Consider the following 19,944-nt stretch of genomic DNA (forward strand, 5'->3'; position numbering starts at 1 on the left):
CGTCTCTGATCTTGACCTTGGTCTTGTTGATTTCCCCACCCAAAGTTGGGGTGATTTCTCCATCCAGAGTTGTAACTTTTAGAGTATGGATCATGGATTTGTCTAGGTGAGTTTCCAACATAGTTGGCTTACTCCCAATCACCTTCTTCTCCTATATTCACTCCTTCTTGAGCTGGTGATGAAGTGATGGCTGCTGCAACTTGGTTTTCCTCTACCTTCTTAGTAAGATCTGCTAGCTGCTTGGTGATCATCTTATTTTGAGCTAGCAATGCATCCATGTGGTTCAGCTTCATTACTCCTTTAGTGTTACTTCTTTCGGAGGCATAGAAGTAGTCATTCTCAGCAACTGTTTCAATGACATCTATGGCTTCTTCAATGGTTTTTTTTCTTGTTTAGAGAGCCTTCTGATGAATGGTCTACGGCCTTCATTGACTCATAGGAAAGACCTTCATAGAAAATGTGAAGTTAAACCCATTCATTGAACATTTATGGTGGGCATCTTCTTGTTAAGTGCTTGAATCTCTCCCATGCTTCATAGAGAGTCTCACCATCTTGCTGCCTGAAAGTTTGCACCTCAGCTCTTAGCCTGTTGATTCTTTGAGGAGGGTAGAATCTTGCCAAAAATTTATTCACCACATCTTCCCAATTTGTTAAGCTCTCCTTTGGGAAGGATTCAAGCCATTTGGATGCCTTGTCCCTGAGTGAAAAAGGGAAAAAGAGCATCCTATAGACATCCAGGTGGACTCTATTAGACTTCACAGTGTCACAAATTCTCAAGAAGGTAGATAGGTTTTGATTGGGGTCTTTGAGCACTTCCTCCAAATGAACAATTATTCTGAACAAGGGTGATGAGCTGGGATTTTAGTTCAAAGTTGTGGGCATGTATGGTGGGCTTCTGAATGCTACTTCCACAGTTTTCTGGATTTGGATTGATGTAGGAGCCTAGAACTCTCCTCTCTTGCCCAGCACGATTTGCAGGGCCTTCTCTAGCATGGTTGTGAGCTTCTTCTTCATGATTGTTTCCCAAATTCTCTTCCATGTTGGGTTCAAAGTACTCTTCCTCTTCCTCAGTACCAACAATTCCTTTCCCTCTTGCTTCCCTCCTTAGTCTCCAGAGGGTCCTTTCAGATTCTGAATTGAAGGAAGTTAAAGCTCCCTCTCTTCTCCCTGTCATACAACTAACAAAACATATAGCAAGAGATAAAATAAAGAGATTATTCTTGTTAGAGTAATTGTTAGTGTGAGTGATACAAATTATTAAATAGTTAGTGGGTTAGTGAGCAGAATTGTAATTAACAAAGAACGAAAGAGAACAAAGCGGGTAAAGGGGATGAGGAAGAAACTAAACAAACTGATGGAAATTTACTGAATAAAAAAAACAAATAAAGAAAAAGAAAAATGCTCAATCTAGTGAACATCCAAAACTTAATTATTGTTGATTCAAAATCAATCCCCGGCAATGGCGCCATAAACTTGATGCATGAAAACTTGTCTCTCAACAAATTTTCCTTCGGCAAGTATACCAAATTGTCGTCAAGTAAAAACTCACAATAGAGTGAGGTTGAATCCCACAAGGATTGATTGGTCAAGCAATTTTAATTGGAAGATTATGCTAGTTGAGCTAAGCAGGATGTAGTTGAGAATTGCAAAAAAAATTAAATGGCAGGAAAGTAAATAACAGAAAATAAAGTGCAGAATCTTAAATGGGGATTTGGGGCAATGAGCATGAAAATAAATGACAGAAAATAAAGAGAATGGGTAAGATCAGAAATGGGAAAATCATTGGGTTCAGGAGATGTTGCATTCTCCAGATCAAGTTCATTCTCATCTCTTCCTCAATCAATGCATTCATTGATCTCCTTGGCAATCTTAAGTGATTGGATCCCAATTCCTTGGCAATCTAATCTCTCTAAGCTTGAACAATTACCCAATTCCTTGATATAATTGCTCATGGGAAGAGATGAAGTGTGGTCACTGATTATACCACATGTATTTCCAAATCAAAGTGTTGGGAGGATTACATGTCACTATATCCGCCCAAACCCCAATTTGGTCCAACATGAGAAAGCATTACTAGCATGATCTCCTCATCCCTTTTCCAAGGCTCAGAGGAGATCCAATTATGGAGAGTTTCTTTCCCAAGATAACAATCCAATTAGATGAAGATCGAAAGCTTTCTAGTAAGATCAAGAGAAAAGAAAGAAAAAGAAGAATGAAAACTATAATTGATCCATCAAATTACAACAGAGCTCCCTAACCCAATGAAAAGGGTTTAGTTGTTCATAGCTCTAGAAATCAAAAATGGCAGAAAAGAAGAATCCATGCTAAAAGTGCAAAAAAGTAAATATACAGAGGTAGTTCTCCAAAGTGCCAAGCTTCTCTATAGTTCAAAACTACTCCTATATATACTACTCCTCTTGATCTTCTAGTGAGTTCTTCAAGTCTTGGATGTGGGCTCTGGATCTTGAGTTGAAGCAGTTCTAATCTTTAGTGGCCTCAACTTGTAAAGAAGTATGAATCAGACATGGGCGTTAGTGAGATTAACGTTAAGTGACATTTTGGGTTCGAGAACGTTAGTGGCAATCACCTTTTCCACTAACGTTCCACCCTTAAATACCTCACATTAACTCCAACGTTAGTGGCACTTTCCCCAATAACGTTGGCTTATACCCTTTCGCAAGCGTTATTGGGACTCACCTTTCCCAATAACGTTGTTATGTGCCTTTTATCCCTACGTTAGAATTCACGTTAGTGTAACTACCGTGGCTCATAACGTGGTATGCTTCACCTTCGAGAGCGTTAGTGACACTTACCTTTGTCACTAACGCTCCAAGTGCCTCTATTCTTCACGTTAGAGCTCACGTTAACTAAGTTAACGTGGCTCTTAACGTGGTAGTAATGCCATCTTCCAACGTTAGAGACAAAAAGTGAGTGTCACTAACGTTTGCTCATCAATCCTCAACTCCACGTTAACTCTCACGTTAGTGGTCTTAACGTGACCACTAACGTAGGCAATGCTAGTTGATCCAACGTTAGTGACAAAGGTGAGTGTCACTAACGTTGGCGTTGTTCTTCTCTTCTACGTTAGAGTTCACGTTAACTTAGTTAACGTGACTCTTAACGTAGCTCATTGCCAAGTCTTGGAACGTTAGTGGTGTTCACGTTTACCACTAACGTTGGAGTAGAACGTTAGTGGTGTTCACATTTCCCACTAACGTTGGAGTTCTCTTTTGTCTCCACGTTAACTACCACGTTAACTTAGTTAACGTGGCAAGTAACGTGAGCTATTGATGGCTTCGCAGACGTTATTGGTGATCACTTTTCTCATTAACGTTGCAAGCTAGCTTTTTGCCTCTGAACAGTTTTGGCATCTCACTCTATCCTTTGAAATTCAGAATGATTGGCTTCTATAGGAACTCAGAATCCTGATAGTGTTGTTGATTATCCTAGTTAAGTATGATGATTCTTGAACACAGCTACTTTATGAGTCTTGGCCGTGGCCCAAAGCACTCTGTCTTCCAGTATTACCACCGGATACATACATGCCACAGACACATAACTGGGTGAACCTTTTCAGATTGTGACTCAGCTTTGCTAGAGTCCCCAATTAGAGGTGTCCAGGGTTCTTAAGCACACTCTTTTTGCCTTGGATCATGACTTTATTTTTACCCTTACCTTTTGGTTTAAAGGGCTATTGGCTTTTTCTGCTTGCTTTCTCTCTTTTTTTTTTCGCACATAATCTCTTTTTGTTTTTGAATTCACTACTTTTTCTTGCTTCAAGAATCACTTTTATGATTTTTCAGATCCTCAGTAACATGTCTCCTTTTTTCATCATTCTTTCAAGAGCCAACATTCATGAATAACAAATTCAAAAGACATATGCACTGTTTAAGCATACATTCAGAAGTCAAAGTATTGCCACCACATCAAAATAATTAATCTGTTATAAAATTCAAAATTTATGCAATTCTTCTCTTTTTCAATTAAGAACATTTTTCATTTAAGAAAGGTGACAGATTCATAGGACATTCATAACTTTAAGGCATAGACACTAAGACACTAATGATCATAAGACACAAACATAGATAGACATAAGCATAAAAAATTCGAAAAATAGAAAAATAAAGAACAAGGAGATTAAAGAACGTGTCCACCTTAGTGATGGCGGTTTGTTGTTCCTCTTGAAGATCTTATGTAGTGCTTGAGCTCCTCAATGTCTCTTCCTTGCCTTTGTTGCTCCTCTCTCATGATTCTTTGATCTTCTCTAATTTCATGGAGGAGGATGGAATGTTCTTGGTGCTCCACCCTTAGTTGTCCCATGTTGGAACTCAATTCTCCTAGGGAGGTGTTGATTTGCTCCCAATAGTTTTGTGGAGGAAAGTGCATCCCTTGAGGCATCTCAGGGATTTCATGATGAGTGAGATCTCTTGTTTGCTCTATCATTTTCTTAGTGATGGGCTTGTCCTCATCAATGAGGATGTCTCCCTCTATGTTAACTCCAACTGAATTACAGAGGTGACAAATGAGATGAGGGAAGGTTAACCTTGCCAAGGTAGAGGACTTGTCCGCCACCTTATAAAGTTCTTGGGATATGACCTCATGAACTTCTACTTCCTTTCCAATCATGATGCTATGAATCATGATAGCTCGGTCTATAGTAACTTCGGACCGGTTGCTAGTGGGAATGATTGAGCGTTGGATAAACTCCAACCATCCCCTAGCCACGGGCTTGAGGTCATGCCTTCTCAGTTGAACCGGCTTCCCTCTTGAATCTCTCTTCCATTGAGCACCCTCTTCACAAATGTCTCTGAGGACTTGGTCCAACCTTTGATCAAAGTTGACCCTTCTAGTGTAGGGGTGTTCATCTCCTTGCATCATGGGCAAGTTGAATGCCAACCTTACATTTTCCGGACTAAAATCTAAGCATTTCCCCCGAACCATTGTAAGCCAATTCTTTGGGTCCGGGTTCACACTTTGATCATGGTTCTTGGTGATTCATGCATTGGCATAGAACTCTTGAACCATTAAGATTTCGACTTGTTGAATGGGGTTGGTAAGAACTTCCTAACCTCTTCTTCGGATCTCATGTCGGATCTCCGGATATTCACTCTTTTTGAGTTTGAAAGGGACCTCTGGGATCACCTTTTTCATGGCCACAACTTCATGGAAGTGGTCTTGATGCACCCTTGAGATGAATCTCTCCATTTCCCATGACTCGGAGGTGAAAGCTATTGCCTTCCCTTTCCTCTTTCTAGAGGTTTCTCCGGTATTAGATGCCATAAATGGTTATGGAAAAAAAAAGCAATGCTTTTACCACACCAAACTTAGAAGGTTTGCTCGTCCTCGAGCAAAAGAAGAAAGAAGAGAGTAGAAGAAGAAGAAATAGAGGAGATGGATGATGCTTTGTTTTTCGACCAAGGGGGAGAAGTAGCGTGTAGGTTCTGTGAAAATGAAGGAGTGAAGATGGGTTTATATAGGGGTGGAGAGAGGGGTAGGGTTCGGCTAATATGGGTGGGTTTGGGAAGGAAAGTGGTTTGAATTAGAATGGTGAGGTAGGTGGGGTTTTATGAAGGATGAATGTGAGTGGTGAAGAGAATGGTGGGATTTGGTAGGTGAGGGGTTTTTGGGGAAGAGGTATTGAGGTGATTGGTGAGTGGGTGAAGAAGAGAGAGAGTGGTGGGGTAGGTGGGGATCCTGTGGGGTCCACAGATCCTGAGGTGTCAAGGATAACTCATCCCTGCACCAAGTGGCGTGCAAAAATGCTCCTTCTGCCAATTCTGGCGTTAAACGTCAGGCTGGTGCCCATTTCTGGCGTTTAACGCCAGCTTCTTGCCCCTTCCTGGCGTTTAACGCCAGTCTGGTGCCCCTTTCTGGCGTTAAACGCCCAGAATGGTGCCAGACTGGGCGTTAAACGCCCATTTGCTGCCCTTACTGGCGTTTAAATGCCAGCAAGCTTTTCCTCCAGGGTGTGCTATTTTTGTTTCTGTTTTTCATTCTGTTTTTGCTTTTTCAATTGATTTTGTGACTTCCCATGATCATCTACCTATAGAAAACATAAAATAACAAAGGAAAATAGATAAATATAACATTGGGTTGCCTCCCAACAAGCGCTTCTTTAATGTTAGTAGCTTGACAGTGGGCTCTCATGGAGCCTCACAGATACTCAGAACAATGTTGGAACCTCCCAACACCAAATTTAGAGTTTGAATGTGGGGGTTCAACACCAAACTTAGAAGTTGGTTGTGGCCTCCCAACACCAAACTTAGAGTTTGACTGTGGGGGCTCTGTTTGACTCTATTTTGAGAGAAGCTCTTCATGCTTCCTCTCCATGGTTACAAAGGGATATCCTTGAGCCTTAAACACAAGGGATTCTTTATTCACTTGAATGATCAATTCTCCTCTGTCAACATCAATCACAGCCTTTGCTGTGGCTAGGAAGGGTCTGCCAAGGATGATGGATTCATCCATGCACTTCCCAGTCTCTAGGACTATGAAATCAGTAGGGATGTAATGGTCTTCAATCTTTACTAGAACATCCTCTACAAGTCCATAAGCTTGTTTTCTTGAATTGTCTACCATCTCTAGTGAGATTCTTGCAGCTTGTACCTCAAAGATCCATAGCTTCTCCATTACAGAGAGAGGCATGAGGTTTATGCTGGACCCTAGGTCACACAGAGCCTTCTTGAAGGTCATGGTGCCTACTATACAAGGTATTGAGAATTTCCCAGGGTTCTGTCTCTTTTGAGGTAATCTCTGCCTAGTCAAGTTATCCAGTTCTTTGGTGAGCAAAGGGGGTTCATCCTCCCAAGTCTCATTACAAAGTAACTTGTCATTTAGTTTCATGATTGCTCCAAGGTATTTAGCAACTTGCTCTTCAGTGACATCTTCGTCCTCTTTAGAGGAAGAATACTCATCAGAGCTCATGAATGGCAGAATTAAATCCAATGGAATCTCTATGGTCTCAGTGTGAGCCTCAGATTTCCATGGTTCCTCATTAGGGAACTCATTGGAGGCTAGTGGATGTCCATTGAGGCCTTCCTCAGTGGCGCTCACTGCCTCTTTCTCCTCTCCAAGTTTGGCCATGTTGATGGCCTTACACTTTCCTTTTGGATTCTCTTCTGTATTGCTTGGAAGAGTACTAGGAGGGAGTTCAGTAACTTTCTTACTTAGCTGACCCACTTGTGCCTCCAAGTTTCTAATGGAGGACCTTGTTTCAGTCATGAAACTTTGGGTGATTTTGATTAGATCAGAGACCATGGTTGCTAAGTCAGAGTGGCTCTGCTTAGAATTCTCTGTCTGTTGCTGAGAAGATGATGGAAAAGGCTTGCCATTGCTAAACCTGTTTCTTCCACCATTATTGTTGTTGAAACCTTGTTGAGGTCTCTGTTGATCCTTCCATGAGAGATTTGGATGATTTTTCCATGAGGGATTATAGGTGTTTCCATAGGGTTCTCCCATGTAATTCACCTCTTCCATTGATGGGTTCTCAGGATCATAAGCTTCTTCTTCAGATGAAGCGTCCTTAGTACTGCCTGGTGCAGCTTGCATTCCAGACAGACTTTGAGAAATCATATTGACTTGCTGAGTCAATATTTTGTTCTGAGCCAATATGGCTTTCAGAGTATCAATCTCAAGAACTCTTTTCTTCTGATTCGTCCCATTGTTCACAAGATTCCTTTCAGAAGTGTACATGAATTGGTTGTTTGCAACCATTTCAATGAGTTCTTGAGCTTCTGCAGGCTTCTTCTTCAGATGAAGAGATCCTCCAGCAGAGCTGTCCAATGACATCTTGGATTGTTCAGACAGACCATCATAGAAGATGCCTATAATGCTCTATTCAGAAAGCATGTCAGAAGGACACTTTCTGATCAATTTTTTGTATCTTTCCCAAGCTTCATAGAGGGATTCACCTTCTTTCTGTCTGAAGGTTTGGACTTCCACTCTAAGCTTACTCAATTTTTCAGGTGGAAAGAACTTTGCCAAGAAGGCATTGACTAGCTTTTCCCAAGAGTTCAGGCTTTCTTTAGGTTGTGAGTCCAACCATATCCTAGCTCTGTCTCTTATAGCAAAAGGGAATAGCATAAGTCTGTAGACCTCAGGGTCAACCCTATTGGTCTTGACAGTGTCACAGATTTGCAAGAATTCAGATAAGAACTGATGAGGATCTTCCAATGGAAGTCCATGAAATTTGCAATTCTGTTGCATTAGAGAAACTAATTGAGACTTAAGCTCAAAGTTGTTTGCTCCAATGGCAGGGATAGAGATGCTTCTCCTATAGAAGTCGGGAGTAGGTGCAGTAAAGTCACCTAGCACCTTCCTTGCATTGTTGGCATTGTTGTTGTTTTCGGCTGCCATGTCTTCTTCTTTGAAGAATTCTAATAGGTCATCTACAGAGAGTTGTGCTTTAGCTTCTCTTAGCTTTCGCTTCAAGGTCCTTTCAGGTTCAGGGTCAGCCTCAACAAAAATACTTTTGTCTTTGCTCCTGCTCATATGAAAGAGAAGAGAACAAGAAAATATGGAATCCTCTATGTCACAGTATAGAGATTCCTTGAGGTGTCAGAGGAAAAGAAAAATAGAAGGAGGAGGTAGAAGAATTCGAACTTATCAAGAGAGATAGAGTTCAAATTGTGCATGTTAGTACATAAATAGAAGGATGTGAGAAGAGGGGAAGAAATTTTCGAAAATTAAAGTGAATTAATTAAAAGAAATTTTGAAAAAATGGTAATTGATTTTCGAAAACCAAGAGTGAGAAAGAAATTAAGTAATTTTTGAAAAAGATTTTGAAATTAGAAAGCAAAAAGATATGATTGAAAACTATTTCGAAAAAGATGTGATTAAGCAGATATGATTGAAAAGTTATGGTTTTAAAAAGATATGATTGAAAAGATATGATTGAAAAACAATTTAAAAAGATTTGATTTTTTAAAATAAATGACTTGGCTAACAAGAAAAGATATGATTCAAACATTAAACCTTTCTCAACAGAAAAGGCAACATACTTGAAATGTTGAATCAAATCATTAATTGTTAGCAAGTATTTTTGAAAATGAAGAGAAATTAATTTTGAAAAGATATGATTGAAAAGATATGATTTGAAAAAGATTTGATTTTGAAAAATTATGGAAACTTGAAAAAATTTTGAATTGAAAACAAAATCTTCCCTCTCGTGCCATCTTGGCGTTAAACGCCCAGAATGGTATCCATTCTGGCGTTTAACGCCCAAAATGCTACTCTTTTGGGCGTTAAACGCCCAGCCAGGCACCCTGGCTGGCGTTTAAATGCCAGTTTTCCTTCTTCACTTGGCATTTTGAATGCCCAGCTTTTTCTGTGTAATTCCTCTGCTGTATGTTCTGAATCTTCAATTCTCTGTATTATTGACTTGAAAAGACACAAATTAAAAATTTTTTGGATTTTTAATGATGAGGAATAATCAAAATGCAATTAAAATCAAATAAACAATGCATGCAAGACACCAAACTTAGAAGTTTGTATACTACTGACACTAACAAATTGAGAATGCATATGAGAAACAACAAAACACTCAAGACAAGAAAATTTAAAGATCAGAACAATGAAATCATCAAGAACAACTTGAAGATCAATGAAGACACATGATTGAATTCAAAGAATGCATGCAATTGACACCAAACTTAAGATGAGAAACTAGACTCAACAAGAAACATAAAATATTTTTGGTTTTTATGATTTTGTAATTTTTTTGGATTTTTCGAAAATTATGTGGAAAAGAAAATAAAGATATTCAAAATTTTTAATAAGAATTCCAGGAATCATGCAATGTTAGTCTAAAGCTTCAGTCTAAAGGAATTAGACATGGCTAGCCAAGCTTCAGTAGGATATGCATTCAAGAGCTAAATTGATGAGAATCAATCAGCTTTGGTGATGATAAGAACATCACCTTGAAACTCTAGAATTCATTCTTAAAAATTCTGAAGAAAAATACCTAATCTAAGCAACAAGATGAATCGTCAGTTGTCCAAACTCAAACAATCCCCGACAACGGCGCCAAAAACTTGGTGTTGTTGCTGGATCAAAACTTGGCATTGTTATTGCAGGGAACAAATACGAAATTGTAGTTAGGTCATTTAATTCCCCGGCAACGGCGCCAAAAACTTGGTACACGAAATTGTGATCATCAATGGCGCCATCAACATGGTACGCTCAATTGTAATCTCAACTCTTTATCACAACTTCGCACAACTAACCAGCAAGTGCACTGAGTCATCCAAGTAATAAACCTTACGCGAGTAAGGGTCGATCCCACGGAGATTGTTGGTATGAAGCAAGCTATGGTCATCTTGTAAATCTCAGTCAGGCAGATTCAAATGGTTATGGATGATTTATGAATAAAGCATAAAATAAAGATAGAGATACTTATGTAATTCATTGGTGAGAATTTCAGATAAGCCTATGGAGATGCTTTGTCCCTTCTGTCTCTCTGCTTTCCTATTGTCTTCATCCAATCCTTCTAACTCTTTTCCATGGCAAGCTGTATGTTGGGCATCATCGTTGTCAATGGCTACAGTCTCGTCCTCTCAGTGAAAATGTTCAACGTGCTCTGTCACAGCACGGGTATTCAGCTGTCAGTTCTCGATCATGTCGGAATAGAATCCAGCGATTCTTTTGCGTCTGTCACTAATGCCCCACAATCGCGAGTTTGAAGCTCGTCACAGTCATTCAATCTTTTAATCCTACTTAGAATACCACAGACAAGGTTTAGACCTTCCGGATTCTCAAGAATGCCGCCATCAATTCTAGCTTATACCACGAAGATTCTGATTAAGGAATCCAAGAGATATCCACTCAATCTAAGGTAGAACGGAGGTGGTTGTCAGGCACACGTTCATAGGTGAGAATGATGATGAGTGTCACAGATCATCACATTCATCAAGTTGAGGAACAAGTGATATCTTAGAACAAGAATAAGTTGAATTGAATAGGAGAACAATAGTAATTGCATTGATACTCGAGATACAGCAGAGCTCCACACCTTATGTGTAGAAACTCCACCGTTGAAAATATATAAGAACAAGGTCTAGGCATGGCCGAATGGCCAGCCTCCCAAAGAGGGTTCAATCATAAAAACATGATCAAAAGATGTAAATACAATAGCGAAAGGTCCTATTTGTAGAGAACTAGTAGTTTAGGGTTTACAAAGATGAGTAAATGACATAAAAATCCACTTTCGGGCCCACTAGGTGTGTGCTTGGGCTGAGCATTGAAGCTTTCATGTGTAGAGACTTTTCTTGGAGTTAAACGCCAGCTTTTGTGCCAGTTTGGGCGTTTAACTCCCATTCTTGTGCCAGTTCTGGCGTTTAACGCCAGAATTCTTGAGCTGATTTGGAACGCCGGTTTAGGCCATCAAATCTCGGGCAAAGTATGGACTATTATACATTGCTGGAAAGCCCAGGATGTCTACTTTCCAACGCAATTAATAGCGCGCCAATTGAACTTCTGTTGCTCCAGAAAATCCACTTTGAGTGCAGAGAGGTCAGAATCCAACAGCATCTGCAGTCCTTTTTAGCCTCTGAATCAGATTTTTGCTCAGGTCCCTCAATTTCAGCCAGAAAATACCTAAAACTACAGAAAAACACACAAACTCATAGTAAAGTCCAGAAAAGTGAATTTTAAATAAAAACTAATAAAAATATAATAAAAACTAACTAAAATATACTAAAAACAATGCCAAAAAGCGTATAAATTATCCGCTCATCAAGGATCAACAAAAAAAAAAGGAGTCTCAAAGGATGCAATCAAGAAAGTGACCAAGGAATTGATAAAGGCTTGAAACCTAAAGGGAAAGAACCTAAGTTGCTATGCATGAAACCCTATAAACCAGGAATTCTACTTCTATTTTATCTTCTTGTTCTTTCATTTCATTCTTCCTATGTTTCAGTACTTGCTTAGGGATAAGCAAGCTTTAAGTTTGGTGTTGTGATGCCAGGGCATCTAGGCCAGTTTCACTGACCTTTTCTTTACTATTTTAGGGTAGTTTCATGCAGTTTCTTAGTGAATAAGGCAAGTTTTGGATGAAAATACACTTACACCTTGATTCATGCAACTATTATGAATTTCATATGATTTCATGAGGATTTTGCTAGAATTGCATGATAAATTGATGATGCATAATCTCATGACTTTGGCTAGAGCTTTGATGTACTTTATTTTCTTGATTTCAGGGCAAAGGAAGCAAGGAAGAACCACGTTAGTACTCACGTTAATCTAGTTAACGTGAACACTAACATGGAATGGCAAATAGCTTGCAACATTAATGAGAAAAGTGATCACCAATAACGCCTGCGAAGTCATCAATAGCTCACGTTACTTGCCACGTTAACTAAGTTAACGTGGTAGTTAACGTGGAGACAAAAGAGAACTCCAACGTTAGTGGGAAACGTGAACACCACTAACGTTCTACTCCAACGTTAGTGGTAAACGTGAACACCACTAACGTTCCAAGACTTGGCAATGAGCTACGTTAAGAGTCACATTAACTAAGTTAACGTGAACTCTAACATAGAAGAGAAGAACAACGCCAACGTTAGTGACACTTACCTTTGTCACTAATGTTGGATCAACTAGCATTGCCTACGTTAGTGGTCACGTTAAGACCACTAACGTGAGAGTTAACATGGAGTTGAGGATTGATGAGCCAACGTTAGTGACACTCACTTTTTGTCACTAACGTTGGAAGATGGCGTTAAGAGCCATGTTAACTTAGTTAACGTGAGCTCTAACGTGAAGAATAGAGGCACTTGGAGCATTAGTGACGAAGGTAAGTGTCACTAACGCTCTCGATGGTGAAGCATACCCACGTTAAGAGCCACGTTAGTTACACTAACATGAACTCTAATGTAGGGATAAAAGGCACATAGCAACGTTATTGGGAAAGGTGAGTCCCAATAACGCTTGCGAAAGGGGTATAAGCCAACGTTATTGGGGAAAGTGAGTCCCAATAATGTTAGCAAAGATGTAAAAGGCAACGTTAGTGGTCATGTTAGTGCCACTAACATTGGAGTTAACGTGAGGTATTTGAGGGTGGAACGTTAGTGGAAAAAGTGATTTCCACTAACGTTCTCAAACCCAAAATGTCACTTAACGTTAATCTCACTAACGCCCATGCCTAATTCATACTTCTCTGCAACTTGGGCCCACTAAAGATTATAACTGCTTCAACTCAAGATCGAGAGCCCACATCCAAGACTTGAAGAACTCACTAGAAGATCAAGAGGAGTAGTATATATAGGAGTAGTTTTGAACTATAGAGAAGCTTGGCACTTTGGAGAACTACCTCTGTATATTTACTTTTCTGCACTTTTAGCATGGATTCTTCTTTTCTGCCATTTTTGATTTCTAGAGCTATGAACAACTAAACCCCTTTCATTGGGTTAGGGAGCTCTGTTGTAATTTGATGGATCAATTATAGTTTTCATTCTTCTTCTTCTTTCTTTTCTCTTGATCTTATTAGAAAGCTTTCGATCTTCATCTAATTGGATTGTTATCTTAGGAAAGAAACTCTCCATAACTGGATCTCCTCTGAGCCTTGGAAAAGGGATGAGGAGATCATGCTAGAAATGCTTTCTCATGTTGGACCAAATTGGGGTTTGGGCGGATATAGTGACCTGTAATCCTCCCAACACTTTGATTTGGAAATACATGTGGTATAATTAGTGACCACACTTCATCTCTTCCCATGAGCAATTAAATCAAGGAATTGGGCAATTGTTCTAGCTTAGAGAGATTGGATTGCCAAGGAATTGGGATCCAATCACTTAAGATTGCCAAGGAGATCAATGAATGCATTGATTGAGGAAGAGATGAGAATAAACTTGATCCGGAGAATGCAACATCTCCTGAACCCAATGATTTCTCCATTTCTGATCTTACCCATTCTCTTTACTTTCTGTCATTTATTTTCATGCTCATTGTCCCAAATCCCCATTTAAGATTCTGCACTTTATTTTCTGTTATTTACTTTCCTGCCATTTAATTTTTCTGCAATTCTCAACTACATCTTGTTTAGCTCAACTAGCATAATCTTCTAATTAAAATTGCTTGACCAATCAATCCTTGTGGGATTCGACCTCACTCTATTATGAGTTTTTACTTGACGACAATTCGGTATACTTGCTGAAGGGAAATTTGTTGAGAGACAAGTTTTCATGCATCAGAAGGGTCTTCCAAGAATGATGGATTCATTCTCATCCTTTTCAGTGTCTAGGATTATGAAATCAGCGGGGATGTAAAGGCCTTTAACCTTTACCAACACGACCTCTACCAATCCATAAGCTTGTTTTATTGACTTGTCTGCCATCTCTAATGAGATTCTTGCATCTTGTACCTCAAAGATCTCCAGTTTCTCCATTACAGAGAGTGGCATAAGATATATATCTGACCCCAGGTCACATAGAGCCTTCTCAAAGGTCATGGTGCCTATGGTATAGGATATTAAGAATTTACCAGGATCTTATTTATTTTGAGGTAGAGTTTGCTGAACCCATGTATCTAGTTCACTAATGAGTAAGGGAGGTTCACCTTTCCAAGTCTCATTACCAAACAACTTGGCATTCAGCTTCATGATGGCTCCTAGATATTGAGCAACTTGCTCTTCAGTTACATCTTCATCGTCTTCAGAGGAAGAATAGTTCTCAGAGCTCATGAATCGTAAAAGGAGGTTCAATGGAATCTCTATGGTCTCTACGTGAGCCTCAGATTCCTTAGGTTCCTCAGTTTGGAACTCCTTTTTATTCAGAGGACGTCCCAGGAGGTCTTCTTCACTGGGATTCATGTCCTTCTCCTCCTTTGTGCATTCGGCCATATTGATTATATAAATGGCCTTGCACTCTCCTTTTGGATTCTCTTCTGTATTGCTTGGGAGAGTACTAGGAGGGGTTTCAGTGATTTTCTTACTCAGCTGACCCACTTGTGCCTCCAAATTTCTAATGGAGGACCTTGTTTCACTCATGAAACTTAAAGTGGATTTAGATAGATCAGAGACTATGTTTGCTAAGCTGGAGGGGCTTTGTTCAGAATTCTCTGTCTGTTGCTGAGAAGATGATGGAAAAGGCTTGCTATTGCTAAACCTGTTTCTTCCACCATTATTAAAGCCTTGTTAGGGCTTTTGTTGATCTTTCTATGAGAAATTTGGATGATTTCTCCATGAGAAATTATAGGTGTTTCCATAAGATTCACCCATGTAATTCACCTCTGCCATTGCAGGGTTCTCAGGATCATAAGCTTCTTCTTCAGAAGATGCCTCTTTAGTACTGTTGGATGCATTTTGCCATCCATTCAGACTCTAAGAAATTATATTGACTTGCTGAGTCAACATTTTGTTCTGAGCCAATATGGCATTCAGAGCATCAATTTCAAGAACTCCCCTTTTCTGAGGCATCTCATTACTCACAGGATTCCTCTCAGAGGTGTACATGAATTGGTTATTTGCAACCATATCAATGAGTTCTTAAGCTTCTGCAAGTGTTTTCTTTAGGTGAATAGATCCACCTACAGAATGGTCCAATGACATCTTAGAAAGCTCAGATAGAACATCATAGAATATATCTAAATTGGTCCACTCTGAAAGCATGCCAGAAGGACACTTTTTAGTCAACTGCTTGTATCTTTCCCAAGCTTCATAGAGGGATTCACCATCTTTTTTGCTTGAAGGTCTGAACATCTACTCTAAGCTTGCTCAGCTTTTGAGGAGGAAAGAACTTGGCCAAGAAGGCCGTGACCAGCTTATCCCAAGAGTCGAGGCTATCTTTAGGTTGTGAGTCCAACCATGTTCTAGCTCTGTCTCTTACAGCAAAACGGAAAAGCATGAGCCTGTAGACTTCAGGATCTACTTTATTAGTCTTAACAGTATCACAGATCTGGAAGAATTCAGTTAAAAACTGATAGGGATCTTCTGATGGAAGTCCATGGAACTTACAGTTCTGTTACATCAGAGCAACTAGTTGAGGCTTCAGCTCAAAATTGTTTGCTCCAATGGCAGGGATTGAGATGCTTCTTCCATAAAAATTGGAAGTAGGTGTAGTATAATCACCAAGCATGTCTCCTTATTTTTCGAGATTCTTTGTAAGGTTTTCTCTGGATTGTTGTGCTTTAGCTTCTCTTAGCTTCTTCTTTAGAGTCCTTTCAGGTTCAGGATTTGCTTCAACAAGAATGTCTTTGTCCTTGCTCCTGCTCATATGAAAAAAGAGAACAGAAAAGAAGAGGAATCCTCTATGTCACAGTATAGAGATTCCTTTATGTGAGTAGAAGAAGAAAAGAATAGAAGAAGGAGGAGAAAAAATTCGAACATAAAATGGGAAGAGAGGGTTCGAATTTTTAGATGAAGAGAAGTGTTAGTAAATGAATAAAATAAATTGAAAGAGATGAGAGGGAGAGAATTTCAAAAATTATTTTAAAAAAAAAGTTAGTGATTTTCGAAAATTAAGAGAAGAAATAAAATTAAAATTAAAATTTGAAACAATTAGTTAATTAAAAAATTTTTTGAAAAAGAGTGAGGAATTTTTGAAAATTAGAGAGAGAAAAGCAGTTAGGTGATTTTGAAAAAGATAAGAAATAGTAAAACAAACAAAAAAGTTAATTAGTTAGTTGAAAAAGATTTGAAAATCAATTTTGAAAAGATAAGAAGTTAGAAAAGATTTTGAAATTGATTTTGAAAAAGATATGAAAAAAAAGATATTTTGAAAATATATGATTGAAAAAGATATTTTGGAAAAGATTTGATTTTTAAAATTAAAATTTGATTACTTGACTAAAAAGAAACTAAAAGATATGATTCTAGAATTTAAAGATTGAACCTTTCCTAACAAGAAAGTAACAAACTTCAAATTTTTGAATCAATCACATTAATTGTTAGTAAAGTTTTTGAAAATTTGAAATGAAGATAAGAAAAAGATTTTGAAAATTAATTTTAAAAATTTTTGAAAATAATAAAAAATGAAAAAGATTTGGTTTTTGAAAAAGTTTTGAAAAGATAAGATTTTTAAAAATTGAAATCTTGACTTGACTAACAAGAAACAACTTATTTTAAAATTTTTTAACCAAGTCAACCCAAAGATTTCGAAATTTATGAGTAAAATAAGGGAAATATATATTTTTTTGATTTTTGAATTTTTAATGAGGAGAGAGAAAAACACAAATATGACCCAAAATCATTCTTACTTTGGATCAAAACCAATGATGCATGAAAGAACACTATGAATATCAAGATGAACATCAAGAACACTTTGAAGATCATGATGAACACCAAGAACTTATTTTTTAAAACTTTTTCAAGAAAAGAAAAACATGCAAGACACCAAACTTAGAAATTTTCAATGCTTAGACACTATGAATGCAAAAATGCATATGAAAAACAACAAAAAACACAAAACAAGAAAATTTAAAGATCAAACAAGGACTTGTCAAGAACAACTTGAAGATCATGAAGAACACCATGCATGAGTTTTCGAAAAAAGCAAAAATTTTTAAAAACATGTAATTGACACCAAACTTAAAATTGACACTAGACTCAAACAAGAAACCCAAAAATATTTTTTTTGATTTTATGATTTTTTTGGATTTTTTGAAAATTTCTTTTTTGGAAAAATGAAGACAAATAAAACATTTTTGAAAGATTTATTGAAAATTTTTGAAAAGAAAATTACCTAATCTGAGCAACAAGATGAACCGTCAGTTGTCCAAACTCAAACAATCCCCGGCAATGGCGCCAAAAACTTGGTGCACGAAATTGTGATCATCAACAATGGTGCCAATAAACTTGGAGCTCTCAAATGTGAAGCACACTTTGTCACAACTTCACACAACTAACCAGCAAGTGCACTGGGTCGTCCAAGTAATACCTTACGTGAGTAAGGGTCGATCCCACGAAGATTGTTGGTATGAAGCGAGCTATGGTCATCTTGTAAATCTCAGTTAGGCGGATTCAAATGGTTATAGTGGTTTTCGAAAATAAAGATGAATAAGGCATAAAATAGAGATAGAGATACTTATGTAAATCATTAGTGGGAATTTCAGATAAGTGTATGGAGATGCTTTGTTCCTTATGAATCTCTGCTTTCCTACTGCTTTCATCCAATCATTCTTACTCCTTTCTATGGCAAGCTGTATGTAGGGCGTCACCGTTGTCAATGGCTACTTCCCATCCGCTCAGTGAAAATGGTCCAAATGCTTTGTCACAGCACGGCTAATCATCTGTCGGTTCTCGATCATGTTAGAATAGAATCTAGTGATTCTTTTGTGTCTGTCACTACGCCCAACACTCGCGAGTTTGAAGCTCGTCACAGTCATCCCTTCCCAAATCCTACTCGGAATACCACAGACAAGGTTTAGACTTTCCGGATCTCAGGAATGGCCGCCAATAATTCTAGCTTATACCACGAAGATTCTGATTAAGGAATCCAAGAGATATGCACTTGATCTTAAAGTAGAACGGGAGTGGTTGTCTGGAACGCGTTCATAGGTGAGAATGATGATGAGTATCATGGATCATCACATTCATCATGTTGAAGTGCAGCGAATATCTTAGAATAAGAATAAGCCGAATTGAGTAGAAGAATAATAGTAATTGCATTAACACTCGAGGAACAGCAGAGCTCCACACCTTAATTTATGGTGTGTAGAAACTCCACCATTGAAAAATACAAAAGTGATAAAAGTCCAGGCATGGCTGAATGGCCAGCCCCCAAATGTGATCAAAGGATCAAAAGATAATCCAAAGATGGTCAAAGGATCCAGAGATGTAAATACAATAGTAAAAAGTCCTATTTATACTAGACTAGCTACTAGGGTTTACAGAAATAAGTCTAGCTACATAAATCTACTTTCGGGGCCCACTTGGTGAGTGCTTGGGCTGAGCTTGAGCTTTACACATGCAAAGGCTTCTCTTGGGGTTAAGCACCAAGTTGTAACGTATTTTTGGCGTTTAACTCTGGTTTGTGACGTGTTTCTGGCGTTTTACTCCAGAATGCAGCATGGAACTGGCGTTAAACGCCAGTTTGAATCGTCTAAACTTGAAAAGAGTATGGACCATTATATATTGCTGGAAAGCCCTGGATGTCTACTTTCCAACGCAGTTGAGAACACGCCATTTGGAGTTTTGTAGCTCCAGAAAATCTATTTTGAGTGCAGGGAGGTCAGAATCCAACAGCATCAGTAGTCCTTTGTCAATCTCCTATCAGATTTTTGCTCAGGTCCGTTATTTTCAGCCAGAAAATACCTGAAATCACAGAAAAACACACAAACTCATAGTAAAGTCCAGAAATGTGAATTTTGCATAAAAACTAATAAAAACATCCCTAAAAGTAGCTAGATCCTACTAAAAACTACCTAAAAACAATACCAAAATGCGTATAAATTATCCGCTCATCACAAGCTTCCTCTCCATTCTCTTAGCCATTCCTGCCCTATGAAGCCTGAAGCTCTTAATCACACGGATCATGGAATCGAATGGTATAAAGAATAATAAAAATATATAATTAAAAGATCTTTAGGAAGCAAGTTTTCAATCATAGAATAATTTTGGGAAGGAATTGTAATATCATGCAATTCATATGAATAAGTGGGCAAGAATTTGTTAAAAACCACTCAATTAAACACAATATAAACCATAAAATAGTGGTTTATCAATCTCTCCACACTTAAACATTAGCATGTCCTCATGCTTAGCTTAAGGAGATAAAATAAATGAGTAGGGAAAAGCAAGACTCATGCAATGCAACCTATGAATGTGAATGCAACTACATGCTAAATGATTCTACCTACTTGGTGAAAAAGTAAATAAATCTTTCAAGAACAAATTTGAACTGGATTTCACTAATTTAAATCACAAAATAAGGTACAAGTAAACTTGCAAAAGAAAATAGCTCATGAAAGCAGGGAACAAGGAATCGAGCATCGAACCCTTACTAGAAGTGT

General features: G+C 38.3%; 3 non-coding genes across 3 annotated transcripts; all 3 read left to right on the forward strand.

Moving 5' to 3' along the window:
• Positions 1-480: 480 nt before the first annotated feature.
• LOC112793767 (small nucleolar RNA R71) lies at positions 481-588 on the forward strand. The gene has a single exon (XR_003198463.1). It is a non-coding gene; the product is annotated as a small nucleolar RNA R71 (small nucleolar RNA).
• Positions 589-7,842: 7,254 nt separating this feature from the next.
• On the forward strand, positions 7,843-7,950 carry LOC112793912 (small nucleolar RNA R71). Its single transcript, XR_003198599.1, has one exon. It is a non-coding gene; the product is annotated as a small nucleolar RNA R71 (small nucleolar RNA).
• A 7,652-nt stretch (positions 7,951-15,602) lies between these two features.
• Positions 15,603-15,707, forward strand: LOC112793530 (small nucleolar RNA R71). Its single transcript, XR_003198217.1, has one exon. It is a non-coding gene; the product is annotated as a small nucleolar RNA R71 (small nucleolar RNA).
• Positions 15,708-19,944: the final 4,237 nt, after the last annotated feature.

Source organism: Arachis hypogaea, chromosome 3, assembly GCF_003086295.3.
Source record: "Arachis hypogaea cultivar Tifrunner chromosome 3, arahy.Tifrunner.gnm2.J5K5, whole genome shotgun sequence".
NCBI classification, from domain to species: domain Eukaryota; kingdom Viridiplantae; phylum Streptophyta; class Magnoliopsida; order Fabales; family Fabaceae; genus Arachis; species Arachis hypogaea.